Source organism: Carlito syrichta, unplaced genomic scaffold (assembly GCF_000164805.1).
Source record: "Carlito syrichta isolate Samal-C Ts95f unplaced genomic scaffold, Tarsius_syrichta-2.0.1 Scaffold303705, whole genome shotgun sequence".
Classification (NCBI taxonomy): domain Eukaryota; kingdom Metazoa; phylum Chordata; class Mammalia; order Primates; family Tarsiidae; genus Carlito; species Carlito syrichta.
Window position 1 is genome coordinate 14265 of NW_007247801.1, and position 8868 is coordinate 23132.

An 8868-nucleotide genomic window follows, 5' to 3' on the forward strand; every position below is an offset into this window, starting at 1 on the left:
GAGCGGGCCTTGCGGGGGAGGATGGCTTTGGGGCGCGGCGCCTGCAGCAGCGACGAGGGACCTAAGCCCCCCGGGCGCCAGCGACAACGGCCGCACAGGCCTCCGCAGCAGCTCGTGCTCTCGAGGGGCCGCGTCAAGGAGGAGTGGAGAGGCTCCAACGAGCCTTCCCCGCGGCGGCAGCCACAGGCTTGCTGGCGCCCCGGGCCCCTGGGCAGCCGCAGGCGACCCGATCCCGTGGCCCTGCAGCCCTCAGGCCCCTTGCTTTGACCTGGACTCCGGGAGGAGGGAGAGGAGGCTGCCGCGAAGACTCCACAGCGGCCTGGGTTGCCCTCCTCCTTTCAGAACTCCTCCTGCTCCCTGGAGGCCCCACTTGGCCCTGCCAGGAGCTTTCTCAGAAACACCCTAAGCTCTCCTGTCTTCTTCTTTTTTTTTTTTTTTGAGTTGGAGTCTCACTCTGTCGCCCAGACTGGAGTGCAGTGGCCGCTCCCGGCCACCGCAGCCTCGACCTGCTGGGCTCCGGCGATCCTTCCGCCTCAGCCTTCCCAGTAGCCGGAATTACAGGCATGCGCTACCACGCCCAGCTGATTTTTTTGATTTATTGTAGAGATGAGGTCTCGCTGCCCTGGCGGGTCTCGAACCCGCGGGCTCAGGCAATCCACTCACCTCAGCCTCCCAAAGGCGCGGGATTACAGGCTGAGCCACCGAGCCCGGCTTCTCCTGTCTTCTTAACTGAACTTTCTGGGGTCTGCAACGGAGGAGAGACCCTGCTGTGTCCTGGCGCTCCGTGGAGCCGAGGCCTGAACCCCGGCGGGTCCTCACCCGCACAGTCTGTTCCCTCCCGCCTTGCCAGTTCTTCCTTGTGAGCGACTGAAGCCGGTTTTAAGATGTGACTCTCCCAGAGGGGAAACCGCTGGCTCTGCCTTTGTGACAGTTGGCAGCACGCTCGTAAGGTGTCACCCTCAAACTTTAAGGTGGCGGCACCGATTTTGTAAAGAATCAATGGTTCCTTTCATCCTCTGGATGTAGCTCCTGATGCACCCTAATCAACGGGAGCGGCTGAACTTGTGATGGTTCTGATGTAAAGGATTTCTTCGTTAAAATGTCAACTGAATTAAAAAAAAAATTGACAGTAAATACTGTCGTTCAGGCACTTAGGGAGGCCGTGGTTCACGCTACGAGGCCAGTCATCAACTTGAAGGACAGTTATTGAAAGGGCGACGCCATACCGGGTAACTGAACTGGAGAACAGCCCTGTTAACGCTGCTTAAGCCTTCTCACACTTTGCTAGCTGCCTCTCCCGCTCCAGTCATTAGCCAAGGACAGAAGCAGCTTTCTGGAGGGAGTTATTGACGATTGTTTTTGCACCTCCTGAGCATGTCTATTCTAGGTCTTTGTTTATCAACCATACAGGACCGAACTGACCTCATTGTCTTCAGCATTTCGTGACTGTCCACCAGCCCACCAGAGACTCAAGGCCCTGGGGTCACGGGTCTAATTGCCCTGACAACGCCAAGGATGCAAGATCTGTGTTATCAGTACTCAGGATTGCAACTGCTGGAGGTTGCTTTTGCTTTCACGGCTTCCTTGTTGAAACTTTAAGAGCCCTCCTTCCTCAACCCCCCTTGTTGCTCTGCCTCTTAGTGTCATCCTGCTCTCCTGTGGGCGGAATAAACTCCTTTGCAAATATTTGCTTTTTTTCCTGTGGTCAACCTTGTCTCAGTTCAGCCTAAAAGTGATGAAAGACCAAATGTCTGACTGTTCATACCGGTGTTTCTTCTACTTATTTTACTGGGGATCAATCTCTGAGTTTGGTTTACTGACTTTCCTTCTGGTTCTAACTGGTAATCTAAAAAATTCCACAGCAAAACATGGGCAAGGCCAAGGTGGTGAGTTGATTTCAGGGCTATAAGCATCCACCTCTGTTGTCCCACGGGTGTGGGCTACATAGAGAAATGCCTAGACTGGATATTTCTACCTTTTACAAAATATAGAAATCTTCTTCACTGTGTCATAACACAGGAGAGAAATTCTCTCTTTGACCTCATTGTTTCAGCTGGTGGGTAACAGATAAAGTTTCTAAAAACAACAAAAATGTAGAAAATAACAGAATGTTCTTGTGAAATTGAAGACAGTGTTTCAAAGTTTTGTGCATGCTGTCTTATTTGTAGTTCTCTATGTTTATTTTTTTAATTTTAATTTTAAAGTTGTGGGGTACAATTTATGGGGTTAGGTACTTAAGTGGTCGTCATACAGGTGAAGTTTAGATCTCCCATGGCCCTCACTTTGCCTGGTTTGGGATCAGGTACCCTTATTAATGTTATGTGCCACCCTGCCCCCTGGCAGTGTCCTGCTACTGCTAATCCCTTTCTTGTAGTATGCTAGATGTTCAGGGTCCACTCCTGAGTGAGAACATGTGGTACTCAGTTATTTGTTTCTATAATAGATCACTGATTACGATAGACTCTAAATCCATCCAAGTTGCTGCCAAGTCCTTAACTTTGTCCTTCTTTATGGCTGTGTAATATTCCATTGTGTATATGTACCACTTTTTAAAAAATCCAGTCTGGTTTTGATGGGCAGCATGGTTGGTTTCATGTGTTTGCTATTGTGAATAGTGCTACAATAAATATGCATGTGCAGGTATCTTTTTTGTAGAATGATTTGAGGTCCTTCAAGTATATTCCCAGAAGGGAGATTGCTGAGTCATATGGAAAGTCAGTTTTAAGATCTTTTAGAAATCCCACACTTTTCCCACAGAGGTTGTACTAGTTTATACTCCCACCAGCAGTGTAGAAGTGTTCCCTTTACTCCACGCCCTCTCCAGCATCTGTTGTTTTTTTGAGTTTTTAATGATGGCCATCCTGATTGGAGTTAGTTGGTATATCAGTGTTGTTTTGATTTGCATTACTTTAATGATTAGAGAGGCTGGGCATTTTTTCATGTGTCTATTGGCTGGACATATGTCTTCTTTTGAGAAGTGTCTATTCATATCTATTTTTTTTTTTTTGAGTTGGAGTCTCACTCTGTGGCCCAGGCTGGAGTGCAGTGGCATGCTCACAGCCACTGCAGCCTCAACCTGCTGGGCTCAGGTAATTCTTCCAAACCTCAGCCTTTCAAGTAGCTAGAACTACAGGCACATGCCACCATGCCTGGATAATTTTTTGATTTATTGTAGAGACGAGGTCTCACCAAGTTGCTTAGGCTGGTCTCGAACCCCTGTACTCAGGCAGTCCTCTTGCATCAGCCTTCCAAAGTGCTGAGATTACAGGTTTGAGCCACCGTGCCCGGCCTTTTCATTTTTTTAAATAGGATTGTTTGTTTTTATCCATTCAACATGTTTGAGTTCCTTGTTGTTCCTGGATGTTAGGCCTTTGTCAGATATGCAGTTGGCAAATATTTTTCCCATTCTGTGGGTTGTCTCCCCAGTCTCCTAATGGTTTCTTTTGCTTTGCAGAAGTTTTTCAGTTTGTTGAGGTTCCCACTTGTCTGTCTTGTCTTTAATGGTATGGGCTTTTGGGGGTTTGATCAGGAATTGGTTGCCTATTCTAATTTTCATAAGGATGTCTCCTGTGTTTTCCAAGATTCTTATAGTTTGAGGTTTTACATTTAGGTCTTTGATCCATTTAGAATTGATTTTTGTGTATGGCGATAGGGGTCCTGTTTCATTCTACTGCATATGGTCAGCCAGTTTTCCATCACTGTTTACTGAACAGGTTCTCCCCTTTCTTCCCTGGTTGTTGGTGGAGGCTTTGTTGAAGATGGGTTGGTTGAGAAATTGAAGATTTGCTTCTGGAATCGCTGTCCTGATTCTGTTGATCTGTATGCCTGTTCTTGTACCAATACCAGGCTGTTTTGATTATTGGAGCCTTATAATAATAAAATTTCAAGTCTGGAAATATGATACCTCTGGCTTTGTGTCTTTTGCTGAGGATTGTTTTGGCTATTCATGGTTATTTATGTTTCCATATGAATTTCTGTATTGTCATTTCCAGGTCTAAGAGAATGATGTTGGTAATTTAATGGGTATTGCATTGACTCTGTAGATTGCTTTGGGTAGGATGGACATCTTAACAATGCTGATTTTTCCAATCCATGAGCATGCAATATTTTTCCATTTGTTTGTGTCTTCTTGGATTTCTTTGAGCAGTGTTTTGTAGTTTTCATTGTAAAGGTCTTTCACTTCTCTGGTTAGGAAGATGTCAAGTTATTTCATTTTTGTGTGTGTAGCTATTGTGAATGGGATCATGCTTTTTATATGGTTCTCTGCCTGTTTGTTGTTGGTGCCTAAAAATGCAACTGTCTTTTGCATGTTGATTTCATACCCTGAGACTTTGCCAACATTCTTTATCAGTGCAGGAAGGTTTTTGACAGATTCTCTTGGGTTTTCAAGGTGTAGGGCCATATCATTAGCAAAGAGGGATAACTTAACTTCTTCTTTTCCTATTTGGATACCCCTGATTTTCTTCTCTTGTCTGATTGCTTTGATTAGGACTTTCAACACTATGTTGAACAGGAGGAGGGAGAGTGGGACAGCCTTGCCTTGTTCTGGTTGTCAGGTGAAATGCTTCCAATTTCTGTCTGCTTAGCAACATGTTGCCTGTGGGTTTATCATAGATGACTCTTACTATTTTGGGATATATTCCCTCTATGCCAAGGTGTTCAAGGATTTTTACCTATAATGGATGCTGAATTTTGCTGAAAACCTCTTCTGCATCTAATGATATAATCATGTGGTTCTTGTTTCTGCATCTATTGATGTATTGAATTACAGTATAGTCTTGCAGATGTTGAACCAGCAACATCTGGGGATGAAGCTAACTTATTCTTGGTGGATGATTTTTGAGATGTGTTGTTGGATCCTGTTTGGTAGAATCTTGTTGAATATTTTTGCATCTATGTTCATTAGGGATATTGGTCTGTAGTTCTCTTTTTTTTGTTGGATCTTTACCCAGTTTGGGTATTAGTATGATGCTAGCTTACAAAATGATTTAGGGGAGAGTTCCATCTTTCTTGATTGCTTGGAATACTTTCAATAGGATTGGTGTCAGCTCCTTCTTGCATTTTTGTAGAATTCCATTGGAAAGTCGTCTGGTCCAGGACTCTTCTTTTGTAAGTAGCCTATTTCCTGGGTTGTTATTGGTCTCTTTAGGGTCAGAATTTCTTCTTGTTTCAAACTTGGGAGGTTGTGTGATGTCCAAAATTCCCCTGTTTCATTTAGGTTTTCGAGTTTGTTTCTATACAGATGTGCATAGTAATCTGATAATCTTTTGCATTTTTTCAGGGTCAGTTGTGACTTGATCTTTTGCATTTCTGACAGTATTTACTTAGACTTTTTCTATCTTTTTCTTGGTCAATTTGGCTAGGGGGTTCATTAATCTTGTTTATCCTTTCAAAGAACCAGTCTTTTATTTTGTTAATTTTTCCTATGATATTTTTGTCTTCTATGTCCTGTATTTGAACTTTTACTTTGGTGATCTGGATTCTTCTGCTGAAGTTAGAGTTTTGGTGGTCTTGCCTCTCCAACTCCCTTAGGTAATTTTTTAGGCTTTTAATTTGTGAACTTTCTATTTTCTGATGTGTATGTGAAGAGTTATAAATTTCCCTCTTAGTATTACTTTCATGGCATCACATAATGTTTGGTAGGATGTATCTTTGTTTTCATTTGTTTCCATGAATCTTTTCATTTGTTTTGATTTCTGTGTTGACCCAGGAGTTGTTTAGCATCATGCTGTTTAGTGTCCATGTCTTTGGGTGTTTTGGAGGGATCTTGTTGGTTGTGATATTTATTTTATTCCACTGTGGTCTGAGAAGGTGCACGGCAGTATTTTTATCTTGTAAAATTTGTTTATGCTTGATTTATGGCCAAGGATGTGGTTGATCTTGGAGTATCTTCTATGTGGTGATAAGTAGAATGTATATTCAGTGATTGTTGCATGGAGTGTTCTGTAGGTATCTATTAAGTCCATTTGGTCAGGCATCAAGTTGAGGTTCTGGATCTCCTTATGGATTTTTTGCCTCAATTATCTGTCTAGAGTTGTTAATGGGGTATTTAAATCTCCAGTTATGATAGTGTTAGAGTCAATGCCCTTTTTTAGTTTACTTAATAGTTGCTTTATAAATCCTGGTGCGCCTGTGTTGGGTGCATATATTTTAAGGATGGATTTTGATGGATTGAGTCTTTTATCATTATGTTGCGTCCTTCTGTATCTTTTAAAATTTTTGTTGAATGTTGTTTTGTCTGATATTAAAATCAGGACTCTTGTCTTTTTTGTTTTCCATTCTCCTGCAAGTTTATTCTCCATCCTCTAACTTTAAGCCTGTGGGTGTCCTTTGTAGCGAGGTGTGTTTTTTGGAGGCAACATATTGTTGGGTCATACTCCTTTATCCAGTTTGCCATTCTCTGTCTTTTTACTGGCGCATTTAGTTCATTCATGTTCAGGTTGATTATTGTCCCTGTCACAAGGCTCCTATAAGGCTGTTTTGTTTTCTTTTAGCTTTTGTGTTAATATATGTATATGTTTTAATGTTTGTGGGTATGCTGTGTGTGCTGTTGCTTCTGTTTGCTTGTGATCTTGTGAAGTGTATGGTCTTTCTTTGAATTCTTTTTTCTTTTGTACACGGTCTCTTTTAAAGCATCTCCTCTAGACCTGATCTGGAAGCAACATATTCTCTTAGGGATTGGATGTCTGGGAAGAATTTTAATTCTCAATTGCTGATGAAGTTTAACTTGACTGGGTGGGAAATTCTTGGCTAAAATTGTTTATCTTTGAGAACATTAAATGTTGGGGTCCAGTCCCTTCCTGCCTGTAGTGTTTCTGCAGATAACTCTGGAGCAATTCTGATTGGTCTTCCCTGGAAGGTAGTCTGATTTTTTTTTCCCTTGCTGCCTTTAGGAATTTTTCTTTTATACCTACCTTTTGTAGGCAAATTACTATGTGTCTATGGGTTGGTCTTCTCATAAGATATCTTATATGGGTTCTCTGAATCTCTTGTGCTTGTATAGTTTTCTCTCTGGCCAGATGAGGAAAATTTTCTTGAATGACCTCATGGAATGTTTGTTCCAAGGTGTTTTCCATTTTTCTTTATACCAGATATACAAATCAGACATAAGGTTTGGTTTCTTGATAAAATTACACAACTCTTGGAGAATTTCTTCTCAAGTTTATTTTCTATATTTTAAATTGATTGGGTTAATTCCATATTTTGATCTTCCAACTCTGAGAGTCTTTTTTCTGCTTGGTCAATTCTGTTTCCTATGCTTTTCAATTTGTTATTTATTTCCTGGATAGAAGTTTTTATTTCTGTTATTTCTAAATACACTTTCTTGAGTCTGACCAACTCCATTGCAATTTCATTTAGTCTTAGCTCTTTCATTTCTTGACTTTTATTCATTCTATCCAATGATTCTCTGATTTCTGTCAGTACCTTCTGGATATAGTCATTGTTGGAGATAGCCATTGTTTGTGCTCCAGTAACTTATCTTTCAAGCACTGTCTCTTTGTTGTGGCTCTGGGGATTTCCAGTGATTTTTTCATTGGTTTTTCTTCATTTGTAGCAATTTTCTTATCCTTCACTTTAATTCTGTTTCTCAATGGGAAATGGAGAAGCAATCACTTCTGATATTTGCTCTACTTTCTGTTCTTCCCGCACCTCTGAGTTTGTTCAATTATAAAATAGGGATGGGGTGGGGCATTGTTCTATCTCTTTAAAATTTTGAGCACTTACTAAGGGGTGAGGGAGGGGTTGCAAGGATTCAGAACCTACTGATGGGTCACAATGCTTGCTGCCTGTTGAATGGGCAAGTTGGGGCTTGCTCTCCATCTCCACACAATATAACCTTACAGTGGGCATGCTTGTGTAGCTCCTGAGTACAAGATAGAGTATAAGAGAGCAAAGAGAGGGAAGAAGGAGAGAAAATAGAGAAAGAAGAAGAAAGAGAAAATAACAATGAAGAAAGATCAAAGAGAAAAAAAGAAGAAAGGGAAGAGAAAACCAACCAACAGACAAAGGAAACAAATGAGACAAACAACCATGGTGTCTATGTCTTTGTGGGTTTGAGGAGAGTTTTGTTGGTGTTGATATTTATTTTTTATCCACTGTGGTCTGAGGAGGTGCATAACAGTATTTTGATCTTATGGAATTTGTTTCTGCTTGATTTATGGCCAAGGATGTGGTCAATCTTGGAGTACATTCTATGTGGTGATGAGTAGACTGTATATTCTGTGGTTGTTGGGTGGAGTGTTCTGTAGGTATCTATAAAGTCCATTTGGTCAAGTGTCAAGTTGAGATTCTGGATCTCCTTGTTGATTTTTTTTTTTTGGAGTTGTAGTCTCACTCAGTCACCCAGACTGGAGTGCAGTGGCTGCTCCTGGCCACTGCAGCCTCAATCTGCTGGGCTCCGGCGATCCTTCTGTCTCAGCCTTCCAAGTAGCTGGAACTACAGGCACGCACTACCATGCCTGGCTAATTTTTATGATTTATTGTAGAGATGAGGTCTTGCCAGGTTGCCCAGGCAGGATTCAAACCCACGGGCTCAGGCAATTCACTCACCTCAGCCTCCCAAAGTGCGGGATTACAGGCTGAGCCACTGATCCCGACCTCCTTGTTGATTTTTACCTTGATGATCTAAATATCATTTTTTAGTTTACCTAGAAGCTGCTTTATAAAAGTTGGTGCTCCTCTTTTGTGTGCATATATGTTTAGGATGAATATTTCTTGTTGATAGATTGAACCTTTTTTTTTTTTTTCATTAATCAGTAGTTTTTATTATGGTTTTGTGGGGTACAGTTAAGGGTAGGTGTACAATGACGTTTCATTCAGGCACCCTGTAGATAAGAAGTGTTTTCCCATCCCCCGACAGATATTTGG